At 38.5% G+C, this 14,600-nt stretch overlaps 1 protein-coding gene across 4 annotated transcripts in view; it reads left to right on the plus strand.

The window, feature by feature from the left end:
- The window catches only part of PCSK5 (proprotein convertase subtilisin/kexin type 5), a 455,891-nt gene that overhangs the window by 214,168 nt on the left and 227,123 nt on the right, over positions 1 to 14,600 (plus strand). The gene's annotated exons all lie outside the window — the stretch shown is intronic.

Raw genomic sequence — 14,600 nt, forward strand, 5'->3', positions numbered from 1 at the left:
TAATACTGGTAATGGAATGTAAGTTATTTTAAAAATAAAGGGTTTTGGGTTTTTTTTTACTTTAAAAAAAATTGAGTGGCTTATTTGGAAATTATGCACTATTTTGGTATAAAATTTTCTTAATTGTATGAAATGATGCTGTCCTTATTTGGCAAAATTAAGTGACAGTCTTCCACTCATTTTATTTGCACTAAAATATTGAACACTGAAAGATCCCGGGAGAGCAAACCCATCACCACCAACATTGCTAGCAAGAGAACCATTTAAAAAAATCGATCTAATCACTAAAATAATACATACCAATTGTAAAAAAAAAAAAAAATACATATAAGGCACATAGAAATATAGAAACAAAAATCAGAATTCTCCCTACACAACCTTCAGCAACTCAGCAACTGTTTCATGCTTGAATAGTACAATAACTCCTAATACTATGATGTCTGTTCCAAATATTCTTAATATATACAATGTATTTATTGCAAAAATATCTCCTACTTTATTGTCTTCAATCTGCCTGTCACCTTCCCTTCAGATCCTGTTGTTCATTTTGTCTTCCCTCCTCCTTTAGTTTTTTACCACTCATTTTAACTACATAATGCTTTGTCCAATGCAGTTAAGCAAGATTAGAATCAAGAAGGTTTTAGGTCGTCGTGGATGTCTCTACTTGTTGGAAATTGGGTGTTGAGAAATTCCTGAATTCTAGGAACTAATATTCAAAATGAGTTTCAGAAACATGGTTCAACGTCACTCAAAAGGGATGTAATTCTGTGAATCTTCTACAAATCACGTGCTAATCTTTTTTGTTAATATTTTTCTTATCAGTATATGCTCCATATATTACCCCTGGCCATAGTTATTACAAATATTATATCAATTTGTCATTTGCTTTCAGGTTGGCTTCAGATTGTTTTGACAGAGGAGACTTTTATCTTTATTCTTTCATTATTATTAGTCAATTATCTGTGTCCTATATAAATTCTTCAGTTAGTCATAACTCATCTTTTGGTACCTCCTGGAGAACGTTATGTATGCTTATAAAAGCTATGTATGCTTTCCCAAACACACTCGTAGCAGAGGATTTGCTGTACCCCAGGGTAATCTATGGGCCCCACGTTAAGAGCTCAGGTTAGAAAGTCCTTTCCTATCTCAAAGTCTCAATTTCCAACTTCCATTTTCATCTAGGATTTTCTCATTTCGTTTTTCAGTGTTAATGTCTAACCAAGTAGAATATATTTTGGCGTTCAGTATGAGGATCTAAGTTGAATTTTTATAGAGATCCATTTACTCAATGCCATTTCTTATGTAATCCATCTCCAAAAACAATTTGTTTTGCATTCCAGTCATTGAATTTGTCAAGGTCTCCCTTGAGTTTTCTGTTTATTACTTTGTCAATTCTTTTGACATTACAGTATCATTCCACTTTTTAAACATTTCCTTTAAGCATTTTACCTGTTTATTTTTCCAGGAAAAATTTAGAACCCTTTTGCCATGTTCCCCAAAACAGTCTGAGCGACAGTTTATGACAACTGTATGAATCTTGGCTTCTTTATAACAGTTGGTTTTCCCATTCAAGAAAATCTGCCTCTGAATTATTCAGATCTCTCTTTTATTGGCCAAATAACATTTCAGGCTTGTCCTTAGTTCCATACTTTTTGCTTTAGATTTATTTTTTGGAATAGCAAATATTTGTATGTTTTGCTGTTATCCTTATGCCCTTAAGTAGCTCATGTATAACAGACATACAAATTTTTCTGTGTTTTTCTTTTCTCTAGCCCGTTTAATTGACATTGTTATAACTGATTACCTTGTTTTTCGGCTGTGTGGGGGGCGGTATATACATGGCTTCTGACTATAGTAATACTTATCTGTGTTCATCTGAGGTTTTTCCGTGTTTATCTTTATTGTACAAAGTGGTCATAGGACTTCAGGTTTTGGAGTAGGCTGACTTCAGTTCCGATCCTTCCTCCACCGCGTTACTACCTGGGTAGCCTTCAACAAGTGAAAGTTGGGTTTCTTGACCTTGTTAAATTTCAGTTTCTTCATCTGAAATTTGGGGTGATAACCTAGAATCACCAGATTGTTGCCAAGATGAAATAAATTTGGGCATTTGGAAAGTATTACAAATAGGGAAGCTGATATAATCACGATTAGCATTTCTATTATATTAGCTAACCATTTAAAATATTAAGTATCAAGAATGACAATAAGCTTTCATGCCTAGGTCCTGATTTTCTCTGAATATTTTTTAACCTTTGTTTTACTTTTTGTTGATGTTTGCTTTTCTTCATGTGGCTATGCAGCATTTTTGGTTTTACAAAGGTTTTTTTAAAATGGAATTTGGGTCTTTTCTCAGTATCTGTTGAGATTTTTAGTATCTAGTTTCTCACACTAGAATCATTTATGGGGTTCGTTAGAATAATAGATTTTTAGGGCGCCTGGGTGGCTTAGTCGGTTGAGCGACTGCCTTCGGCTCAGGTCATGATCCTGGAGTCCGGGGATCGAGTTCCGCATCGGGCTCCCTGCTCAGTAGGGAGTCTGCTTCTCCCTCTGACCCTCTCCCCTCTCGTGCTATCTCTATCTCATTCTCTCTCTCAAATAAATAAATAAAATCTTTAAAAAAAATAGATTTTTAAATATTTCTGCTTATATTACAAATGAAATTTGTTTATTATGCTATTGGTTTAGTATTAGAATATTTTATATATGCCTTTTTGTTTATTTTCCTGAGTGACATTTATAGTTTCTTTAACTGAATAATGTGTGTGTGTGTGTGTGTGTGTGTGTGTGTGTTCTATATTGTTACAGCAGCTAGCTAAAATTAATTGTGTACTTATGGAATATAAAGAGAATCTTGTAAAGTGTTCCTTATTTTTTTCCCATTTATTTCTCAAGTATATGGTAGCATAGGATGAAGAGTCAAGCTTCCCAACCCAGATTGATTTGACCTGTCTATCCTCCGCCTCTGTCTCTGCCAGGCTTTTTGTTTTTGTTTTTGTTTTACATTTCAAGTGATGTTAAATTCACAAAACAAATTGTGAAATTTCGCATCTATTCTCTTCTCTGGAGACAGTTGTGATCACTGTCCTTGTAAGTTTGAATGAAGCCATCTGTCCCTAAAGCCTTTCTGAGAAGTCATTCTTTGATAAATTTTTCAGCTTTAATTACTTTTATCTATATTCTTCAGAACCATGTCCATTTCATAAGATTTTCAAATTTGTTAATTAATGATTACATATAGTTATATAGCTAACTGTGATATAATGGCATATGTTGTTAGGTATAGCATAATTATTTTAATATGTATCTAATATTAATATAAGATATGTATTATATGTTATTTTCTTTGTTAGATGTTTTGTTGCTGTTCTTTTTTTCAAAAGGCCAGTTCTTGGATTTGTTCATAAGTAATGCTGTTTTTTCTTTGTCCTTTTTTTTTTATTGTGTTAATATCTTTGCTGTTTTCCTTAGGGATCACTCTCCATGCTTTTATTAATCTTATTGGTTGAATCATGGTTCATTTATTTTTCCTTTTACATTAGTATGATTTTTTTTTTAAACTGTGTATTTCCCTCTGAACACACTTTTGGCTGACTGTCGTTACTTTCTAAGGATGTTTGGGCTTCCTCTTTAGTAGAATGACAATTGAGAATAATACTTTTCAGTGTTTAACAAACTTTGTCTCTATTGAGATTTGTTATTGACCTTTTTTTCCACTGTATTGTGGTCAGATAATGAAGCTAGATAATCAGTCACACTAGTGGTGTGTAAGGTATTGTTTTCCCTTAGGGCAATTGAGATTTCCTTTTGGCTCAGTGTATCGGCAACTTTTTCAAAGCTCTTTAGTTGATCCATGAATTCTTAAGAAAAAGAAATTACTCCTTGTAGGAGATATGTTTTAATATTATTAAATTGTATCTACTATGTAAACAAATCCTTTATACTCTTTCCCCTGAAATAAATGGATTAAATTACCTGAGTAGTAGGCTGGGTCCCTCAGTTGCTTCTTTTTTCTTACAGTCTTTGATCCATAAATTTTGATGGAAGCATTTCATCCTGTTAGATATTTTTTATAGACACTACCTTATCTTTCAGCTAAATTGTACTTCCTTGTTCTTTTCAGTGTTTTTATATCTAAGATGTTATATCGTTTGCAACTAATTTTGCCATCCATACATTCATGTGTGTGTGTTGTGGAAAAATCTCTGCCCTTTCTTTTTTAGTTTCTACATTTTATTTTCTTAGGTTAAAAAAAATGATTTTAAAATAATGTTAATAATTTTTAGATATCATTTTTAAATAAAGGTGATATTTAAAAATAAATATATCTTGTAATAAGGGAGTTATCCCCTTTGACTCCTCCCTGTATGAACTTGGCTTACATTTACTTTGCTGTCCCCACCTGTACTAATTTCTGCATGTTTAATATCATTATCTGGATTTGTGCACCAGGCTGTTTTAATTAATTTATTTCTTACCATTATCTTTATTTTCTTTTCTGAAGAATTGTGTTAAAAGACTTATTAAGTCTTCCCTCTGTGTTTGATTTATTTTTGAGCCATTAGAAGATCTTTCATAACAACAACACATTCTAGGGTTTTTAATTTTGACTTATGTATTCATCAGCCGAAATAGATCTTAAAGTTATCTGTTTGCTTTATTTTGGTTTTCAGAGCATGTGTTTGTAGGGAGGTAGGTTAGTTGATTTCGTCAGTCCTACCGATATGTGTCTTCTGCATTTACTCATAAAGGACAGGAGCATAGTAGAAAATTCTTGGGCTTGTTTCCTTTCAGTTGTTTTAACTGTCCTTTTTCATTGTCTCCTGAAATGAGCTTTGCAGAGAGTCCTAAGACAGAAATTCTGTTTTGTTTTCATTCCTAAACAGCTTTTAAGGTACTTTTCATTTGTGTTCGAAATTACCTGTATGTACACATACACATACATAAACACATACATATCCAGATGAGTGTAGGGGATACAATTCTTAGTATTTCCTGAAACCTGCTGAGTCCCTTGAGCCTCCCTTGGGCATTTTTCATCAAGTAGGATTTTGATGACTAACAAAGCCTACCATGGGCTTCAGAGCTTGAGCCCTGGAGTCTGAGAGACCTGGATGCAAAGCCCTGTTCTTGTTCTTACTATTACATGACTTTAGGAAAGATAGGTCACCTTTCTAAGCCTCAGTTTCCACATCTCTAAGAAGGGAATAATAACATTGTCGACCTCCTGGGTAGTTTTGCATGCATTACTGCAAAGCCCCAGTAGAACAGCTGATAAGTGGTAAAGACTCAGTGCATGGTGGCCCTCAGAGGCAAACAAAGCTGGTCTCCTGAAGTGAGTTTCTGTTTCCTGGCTTCCAGATCTGTCATCTTGTCTCTCCTTGTCATCACTTCATTATTTTCCTTAAAAAAAAAAAAAAAAATTGGGGGACGTTCTTACATTTGTAGTCCACATTGTTACCTCAATTTTCCACACTCTCAGTTCCATTGGACCCATATTCATATCAGTGGACTCCCTCTCATGCAAACTTCACTTTTCTCTGTGCTCCTTCTAATCTTTCTTTCTCTCACTTCTATTTTGGCATCTACACTCGCCTTCTTTATTGATGTATTCCCTTTTTGTTCACTGCCTTTTCCACGAGCTCCATACTATTTTTCTTCTCTTTTCTTCATTTTCCTGTCCATGTACTTTCTTGTTTCTTTTACTTTTTTTTTTCTTTTTCCTTCCCTTCATTCTTCCTCTGTTCCTACTTTTTCCTTTTTTTTTTTTTTTTTTAATTACTCTGAATGAGAAACTCTGGCTTCAGCAAGGGTGTGGTGCTGACCCTGCTCTGCTTACCATCCAAGCACAGACCTATTCAAACTTGCCCTTGAAGGATGGGATGATAGACAAAACCCCGTGGTCAGTTCTCAGGTCCTGGCAGAGATCCATCCAAAGTGAGCAATGCCAGGTGAGGAGAGGTTCATTTCTTAAGCAGAAGTTTGTCAGCCAGTGCCTGCAAGCAGTCCTCACCTGGCTCTTCCCCTCGTGGCGCCCCTCCAGGAAAAGTCAGTGGTGGTGGAGTGGATTGGAGCCAGGCTCCAGAATCAGGCTGCATATGGCGCATTTCAGCCCTTGCTAATCATGTGACCCTGAGCAGGATCCTGACACTTTCTCTGCTCTGATGTCCTTATTTGAGTGATAAAAGTAATAGTATCTTTCAGGATTGCCAGGAGAAATAAATGAAATAACAAATATAGTACTTTTCAAGTGTGCCTGGCACACAGTGAGCACTCAATAAATGCCATCTAATACTCAGTACTTTTGGAGATACATCTGTTAGGAGCTACATTCGGTACCAAGAAAGTATAGCGGGTACAGCAGGAAATCCACAAGATGTTGGTTCAGAAACTCAAGGCTACCAAGGCTGGGTCTGTGTTATTCTCGTGGTATTTATTTTTTTTTAGGATTTTTTAAAAATGTATTTATTAGAGAGAGAGAAAGCCACGTATGAGTGGGGGAAGGGGCAGAGGGAGAGGGAGAAAGAGACTCTCCACTGAGCAGGGAGCCCAACGTGGGGCTCGCAATCCCAGGGCCCCAAGATTATGACCAGCACCAAAGGCAGATGCTTAACCCACTGAGCCACCCAGGCGCCTTTCTCTTGGTCTTTTTTTAATGGCTGCTGCAGCTCCAGCCATCACATCCACATCCATTTTTTCTAAGATTTTTATTTATTTATTTGAGAGAGAGAGTGAGAGAGAGAATGAGAGGGGAGAGGGTCAAAGTGAGAAACAGACTCCCCTCTGAACAGGGAACCTGATGCGGGACTCGATCCCGAGACTCCAGGATCATGACCCAAGCCGAAGGCAGTTGCCTAACTGACTGAGCCACCCAGGCGCCCCTCACATCCACATTCAGGTAGAAGGAGGAAGGAAAGAGTGGAGGGAAATTTGGGAATGCCTGTAGCAGGAAAGCAGAGGCTTTCTCAGAGATGTCCAGTGGACTCTCACTTAGGTTTTATTACTCAGAACTCTATCTCATGTGAACCCCTCCCTACTGGGGAGTCCAGGGGACATGATTTTGGGCATCTCACATGTAGAGTAAGGGAGGCATTAAAAAAGAAATTTGGAATTTACCCCCTAATTCCTGCCATGATTTCTAGGATGTTAGGGACAGGAGAGAGAGAGTTAATGCTTGGGCTGCCTTGAAAATTTAAAAAGGAGTACGTATTTAGTAGGGAATCATGTGGGTACTTTTTTAGGCCATGAGTATCTTGGGTCTTTAGTACAGGAGATAGATGGGGGAACAAGGCTTAACTTTTGGGGGGTCTTTTGTCATTCCACCCCCACTTTAGGTGACAAGCCAGCTTTGTTTTCTTAAGGTAAAGTATGGAAACATTAAACATTATTTTTCTTGCTCCAGTCACAGCAGCCATAAGGTTACTTGAAATACCTCCAAAATTTCTGTTATAGATTTCTGTTAATCTTAGTTGATCTTTCCCTCAGTGTGTGTGTGTGCAGTGCATAAGACTTTTTAAAAATATTTTTTGTTACCGTTGACATCTAATAATTAGAAAGACTGCTAGGAGTTGACATGATAAACCAGGAGTTTCTAAAATAGAATAACATTTACTTAAAATTCTAGAATCCAAAATGCGGACTAATTTTCACTGAAGTTTAAAATGTAGGTGAGCATTGAAAATCCCTATTTTAAAATATACTTCTTTGATAAGCAGGTAGGAAAGCATCACTTTAATTCTTTGTATTCAACAGGGAAAAAATGAGAGAAAATGCTGTAATTTAGAATAATAGTAATAACAGAGATGCAGCCAAGTATTTTTGTTGCCTATCCAAGGGTTCAAACGGCTGGCTTTTGAGGCGAGAACTCTGCAAATCCCTGAACTCTGGTAGAAAAGTTTCAAAAACACTGCAGTCTGGCAGTTCAGTTAAGCAAATAAGTATGTGCAGTCTTTCATCCTAACATTTGGTACCCCATACGGCACTCCGATGCCCACCCAAAGAACATTCCACCATCCTCTGCATCCCCTCAGTGGCCAACTCTCAAGAGGGAAGATGTTCCCACAAATAGAGAGAGAGGATTTGTTACAATCACAGTGGGCCCAGGTACTTGTTTCCCTAACCAGTCAGCTTGCTACCCACACCATGGGCTTGTTAAAACCAGATCCTGTTGACAGATCTTAGTGGCATTATTATTTCACTAAGCACAAATAGACCGATGTGTCGAAAATGCTATTTTGCTCGTTTGCTACAAGAACTAAAAAACATACCATCGAAATTTAGGAATAGAAGAAAACAGGTTAATTAAATGGAGATTCATCAAACGCTAGGATAAACTCAAAGCGGTCCTTCTGAATCGTTTTGGGATGAGAGGTTGTGCGTCTCAGTCAATCATGATGACTGTTGTCTTTGGGAGTCTGTCATGTGCCAGGCAGTCTATATTCATTACCATGAGTCCTTGCAACCACCCTGCAGAGTGTGTATTACTGTCTCTGCATTCAGCTGAGAAAACTGAGTCCCTGAGTGGGTCAGTAGATTGTCTAGCATTTCAGAAGCATCAGGTAGCAAGTCATGATTTACCCCAAGTCTTCCTGATTCTAAAGCAGCATTCTCATGTGACTATGAGCTATGCTTATTATTATTTTTGAGAACAAATTTAAATGAGAAATAAAAATAACGTAGAATGCAATGTCTTACTGCAGGATTATGTCAATTCACTTAGAACTGCATATTTATTCATGCTGAGTGCCGGACAACCCGCAAAGTGAGCAGAAAAGGGAAAGTGAGTGCTGTCCTCCAGTTTCCTTCCCAGACTTGGGTTTCTCACAGCTTGACTGGGATGAGCTTGGGGGGGAAGCTCTCATTCTGTCACATTTTGTCTACCTCAAGAGATTTCAAAGCTCAGGGATGAAAATGAGGATCAGACTTGGATTCGAGGTTGCAGGGTACATCCAGAGAGAGAGGCTTTTAGAATGGCCAGAATTTACAGCCTTGGGGTAATACCACAGGGGGGAATTAAGTGTATAGAGAGAAGTAGTACGAAGTTCCGCTATTGTGAATTGATTTCAATATGCATGTGATTTCAAGTTAGTGTACCTTTGTGTGACCATTCGTCAAATTGTATTCCCTAAGAGTTTATGTAGCAAAGCATTTCAGGGAAATAGTTATTGATCTTACCAACAAAATACCATTTTTTTTTTTTTTGGTAAAGCTGCAGAAAATTTAATTGATGTGTTTTCGGTGTAATGATAAATCCTGCAGATAAGCCAAGAAGTATAAAGGAAAGAAGACAATTCAATTCCAGTGGCAGAGTTTTTCTTTTTCAGTTAGGTACTTTCTTCCCTAAAGTGTGTTCAGAGACCCAATTAATGTACCTTTCGTTCATACTCACACCTCAGGTAGTCAGTGAATGGTGTATACAAGGGAGCATACTAAAAATTTGGCTTGGGTAGTCCTCAACCAGTCTTCTCTTTTCTTTTGTCTCTTCTACTCCAGTTCAGGTATGGATGGATCATAAGTAGGTGTCCTGGTGATACCAGGACAAGTCACATTTCCACATCGGGAGGTGTGTTTTCTGTTAGTACACCCAGTTTTAGGCCTGGAGCTTTTGAATTCATGTAGAGCACACGGTCCTGCACAATGCAACAGAACAAAAACACACTCCGATTAGCAAGATCTAATCCTCTTTGCAGTGGGACTGACCGTCTGATGATCCGCTTCATTACCTGACAAAAGATTGGTTTCCTTTGTTGGATGGTCGGTATTTTATTCTAGAATCATCATTGGCACGCACTGGGTACAGTCAGAATAATGTTTTTACCAGCCTCTGCGGGCTTCAAACACTTTCTGTCTCATCTTTCTTACTCTAGCTCACAATGGGTGAGCTTTCCCCATAATTGCCAATTTATTTAGCATCTGTACAATGACATTAATTTTCTGGCTACTTGTTCCCATTTCTACTTTACACAGTCTTAAGTAACATAAAACGAGACTGGTTTTTGTCTCGGATTTTTTTGTTGAATATTTAGTCAGTTGGATGATGGCTGATGGGTTGTGCAATTTCCCCATAGGACTGGTTCATGAAATTGCTCATCATTGCATTAGATAGAACCGCTCTTGAATGTAAAGAAGATTGCCCTGTTCAGGAAACAGTTTTCATTATCTGGATCTGCTATTGCTGCTCATGTTGATAAATTCTCTTTCTGTACCAAGATGTGTATGTGTTGTCCCTTGTATCGGTTGCCTTTTAACTGCCTGTGATGATAGATCCATCTGGGGCTTGGGGGCGGGGAAGATTACTTCTTGTTTCTTTTTAATAAATGCAGGTGAGTCAGCCACTCAAGCTCCAAAATTGGTCCTTGTTTTTTAAGGACCTCCAAGTACAGATTGATTTCAAACGGTTCATACATGTGCAAGACTAGCTGAGAAAACTCATGGGGAGAAAATTTGTTTTGTTTTGTTTTGTTTTGTTTTGTTTCATTTAAGTGCTAGCAGTTGAACTTAGGAGCCCATCAAGAAGTACTAGACAAAATGTCTTTCTTGGGATATGTCCTCCTCCGTCTAAATCTACTGTTGGGGCCATGAAATACTTTGAGCGGCTCAGAACAAAAATAGAACACCAGGTAGTGGTCGTGGCATTAATTATCCTGTTTTTGCTGCTGGAAACTAGAATTGTTTGAGATGGGGTTCAGATGAGCTCCCCTGACTGGAGAGGTGTTACCCAGCCCGAGGATAAGCCACATCAGAGTGTGAGCATGTCAAGCAAGGTGGCAAGTTCATAACCATAATGTTAAAGAACATAATGTTATGGCCTACAGTAGAAGCATATGATACTATGTTATAAAAATAATCTGATATGTCCTAGTTTGGTATCTTTCCATTTACCTTTGATAGAGTGTGTCAAAGTTAAGCCTTTGGAACCTAAAACCCAAATTAAGACTTGAGAGTCTCCTGAATTCGGTGGCAAACAAAAATCGGCCAACTGAGTTGAGAGACACAGGGCAGGTACAAAAATGGTGTGACCGCGAGGACATGATGTGCTACACTTGGCCTCCTGATCCAGTTGTCAAAGAGCCACCTGATGCACCACTGCGTGTATGTCCTTTCCACTTTCGGGGGTCCATCCGGAAATGGCGTTAAATAGTAAGTGATAGCATAGGATCTGCAACCTGCCAGGTGCAGCTGGTTTGAATTGTAGCTCTACCGCTAACTACCTGTGTGTACTGGAGTTACTGTGTATAACTCAGAGTCTCCATTTTTCCATCTGTGAAATGGGGATAAAACCATTACCTATGTTCATATGATGTTTAAGATTACACAGTGATAATGATGTACAACACGCACTACCTGGCCCTGGCCAAGTGCTCATTTAATATTGGTTATTAACTTGAAGCCCCTAAATGGTGCAAACCTTCCTAACAGGAAAAGATTGCACCTCTGGAACTCCCCCGGAAAATCATGTATGTTTTATTGCCTTGAAAGTTCATAGCTTGCTAGCCACATTTTGCAGGCATTTATAAATGTTACCCTTCTAGTGTATATTATGGTTTAAAGGTAGTTGTCAATAATTCCAGAGAGAAACTTAAGGGGTATGTGGCCTAAATTCTGTGGCTTTTAATGGGCTCAGTGGTCCCCAGGCTCAGAATTGAGAGAAGCTGCTCCTTTCCTCCAGGTCGGTTATACTTGTGGCATCTTGGTTATTGTTTGCCCCCAAAGTGCTTGGTGCTCCGTCTTCTGTTCTTGGAGCTGAGAGGGGACTTGGTATTCAGAAGCCAGTGGAGTATGGCTCCAGGGTAATTGGCAGAAGGGGGTCTGTTTTAGGGGGTCCTACTTTACCACTGTGGCCTGGAAAGTTCCCAGCACAGGGCATACAGCCTTCTCTTTTTCCTTTCACTGTGCATATGGCATACCAGAAGTTTCATAGTCTGACTCCTTCACTTCTGCAACATCAATACAAATAGGTCATAAAATGTGAATCAGACTTCCTCCTAAATACAAGTCCTCCCAGGATACTAGCAAATTAACCTATGGCTATTTCCTGAGCCAATAATTAGTTACCCTCCCATGGGTAGAAACACCACGGATGCAAAATGCCCTTGGTTTCCCGTATTAACTTCCTCACTTTATTTTGGCGAAATTCAGGAAATTTTGAAATTAAATGATTTCTGAACTTGCGCATTATCAAATGTCAGAGTAAAATCACCTGCATGCCGCATTTTTTCCATGCACAGTTTCAATTTCCAGAAGCTAATTTCTTCCTTCTAATTACATGTACTCCAAGAAGAGCTAGTTTTTACAACCCAGCATGAGAGCAAGTAACTCCCGTTTGTTCAGGCTGACTTGAATGCAGAGGCTTCCTGAATCGGCCTGAATACAACTGCTTAAGGCTCGAGATAAATGGTCCCTGTTCTGTCATCATCATCATTGTTATATTATCAGTGCTAAGGGTCACTAGGGAAATGGTCTCCTGATGGTCAGACCCTGTGCTTGATGTTTCCGAAGGAATCTTGCCCTGGTGATAAGTAACATAGAAACTTGTTTCGTTTCTTTTTCTTTTCCATTTTTTTTTTTTTTTGGTTTTCTATAAAGAATAATATTTAAAATGTGGACGTTTTAGCTGTGTGTTAAATGTTATTTTAAACTCATTAGGTTGATTTAGACATATTTATCAAATCCAGGTGTACTTTTAGGTATCTTGCTGGTTGCTCATGAAAAAACAAACAAAACAAAACAAAACACGTGCATCTATTTGAGAGGATTCTGCTGTACCATAAATAAGTGGCTGGAGAGTCTTGCAAGACTGGGCTTTTCTGTTGTTGCTTTTTGCCCCTCACCCAAAGAACTACCCTGGGAAAGAGGAGATGAGCATTACACCTCAGGCAGATCAGGAAAAACATGGTGACCATAGTGTTCAGAATTATCCCTTGACTCTTTTCCTAATTTTTCTGACCATGGTGCGAGCACTCTACTGAATTATTATGTGGATTCAGTATCAATCAGCAAAGGGCCAAATCATGCTATTTGTTTTAGAAACAAAACTTACCCACCTCCTGGGCCCCATCCTACAACCTCTCTCCCTTTCCAGAATTTTGTGCATTATTAGGTTCTAAACTTTGGTTTGGTTCCTAACAAGTGTTGTGTAAAACCAAACAGAAATAAATCTGATTCCCTTGTTCTTACATTTTTAAAATTCGTGAGGTTGGGTTTCAATTTCCTTAGTATACATTATGTTGTGAATGCAACCTTACAAAACAGTCTACATCCAATCTCACTCCCTCTTTGGAAATGGCAGTACTGTCTCTCTTTATTTTTAATCTAAGGGCATAGCGAAGTGGTATCGGAACTCTTTAGTACTTTTCTCTCCCCATCTCCTTCATGTTCAAGCCACCACATGGGAGCCGTGGCTCAAAACTCAGCAGAATATTGTACTGTCTACCACTTCTTGATGGCTTATTTCACACCAGGAACTAGGTCAAGTTCATGGCGTCACTTTCATTCAATCAGTACAATGAAATAAAGTAGATATTAGCATCCACATGCTAAATGGGGAAGCTGAAACCTTGAGAAGTCAATTTCACATTAAGTAGGAAATGAAAAGGCCAGAATCTGATCACTGGATCCCCTCTGCTGGGAGTTCACTCTCAAAAACATGTGTGTGGCAAATGTGTTGGGGAAACACAGTATAAAGTAAAGTAGTGTGCTGTTCCATCATTGAAAATCAGCTATAATTAAGATACCAGGTTTTCCCTCTGCCTGGGAGATGCCCACGTCCATCTGCACACATATGGGGGGCCATAGGGATTACCACGTGCTCCTGTCATACCTCAAGGAAGGTAGCAAATTATCATCCCCCTCCCTTCAATGTTCTGACCCAGGCTTGGTAAATATCCTTCTAAAATTAAGGTGGAGGACGAGAAACAGAATTAGCTACCCAGGCTGCGTGATAACTGCCATATTTCCCAGTTAAGTAAAAGACTGTAACACCTGACATTCGAGACTAAAATGAAGAGGTATCTTGATGAGAATTTCATGCGCGCATTGAGTCAAATGCCTTCCAGTGTATACGTACTCTTTGAAAGAGAACAGAAGTCTGTGCACCTGTAACTGGATTTGTTTTCTATATGTTTATGAGTGGTATTGTGGTTCTCCAATGAAAGGGACTTCTGCTCAATGTCTTTGTGCTCTTCAGTGCTAACAATCACAAGAAGTAGGTGTCCAATAATTTATTATAATAACTACTTATTGCAGATTAAGGGGACCCCCATAGCTGTGTCTTGGAGCCCAGCTTTGAGCTCTGTACCGAATTCTCCTTCTTTGAGAGCATTGACACCTGGGGACTCGGTTCAGTTGAGGTTTTTTTCTATATCCCATACATACACGCAGAATACTAAGTTCTTTGTTAAATTACAAATCAACTACCTGGTGATACAGCTGGACGAGGAATGTTCCAGAAGACTTTGGTTTTGACTTTAGGTGATAGTAATTTTCAGATGTTGATGCAAGCTTTTACACAAAGGACAACCAGGCCAGAATTGGGAGCCATTTTGTTGAGGAAACTGGAAATCCTCACCCTTTTAAAAAACTGAGTGACAGCCGACTAATCCCAC

This window comes from Eumetopias jubatus, unplaced genomic scaffold (genome assembly GCF_037043125.1).
Source record: "Eumetopias jubatus isolate StellerSeaLion01/CBP00866 unplaced genomic scaffold, mEumJub1_p1.0 scaffold_15, whole genome shotgun sequence".
NCBI classification, from domain to species: domain Eukaryota; kingdom Metazoa; phylum Chordata; class Mammalia; order Carnivora; family Otariidae; genus Eumetopias; species Eumetopias jubatus.